Source organism: Eimeria mitis, genomic scaffold (assembly GCF_000499745.2).
Source record: "Eimeria mitis Houghton genomic scaffold, Emh_scaff2455, whole genome shotgun sequence".
Taxonomy (NCBI): Eukaryota; Apicomplexa; class Conoidasida; order Eucoccidiorida; family Eimeriidae; genus Eimeria; species Eimeria mitis.
Genome location: NW_013570792.1, coordinates 3,480 through 3,680, shown reverse-complemented (window position 1 = coordinate 3,680; position 201 = coordinate 3,480). Strand labels below are relative to the sequence as shown.

The 201-nt window shown below is 5.0% G+C and overlaps 1 protein-coding gene across 1 annotated transcript in view; it reads left to right on the top strand.

Moving 5' to 3' along the window:
- The window catches only part of EMH_0054050 (uncharacterized protein), a gene marked incomplete at both ends in the record, with an annotated part of 6,532 nt that overhangs the window by 3,170 nt on the left and 3,161 nt on the right, over positions 1-201 (top strand). The gene's annotated exons all lie outside the window — the stretch shown is intronic.

The window sequence follows — 201 nt, the reverse complement described above, 5'->3', positions numbered from 1 at the left end:
TTATTTATTTATTTATTTATTTATTTATTTATTTATTTATTTATTTATTTATTTATTTATTTATTTGTTGATGTATTAACTAATTAATTTATATTTTTATTTATTTATTTATATATTTATTTTTTGGGTTATATATTTATATATTTATATATTTATATACATTTATTTATTTACTAATTAATTTATATACATATTAATTTA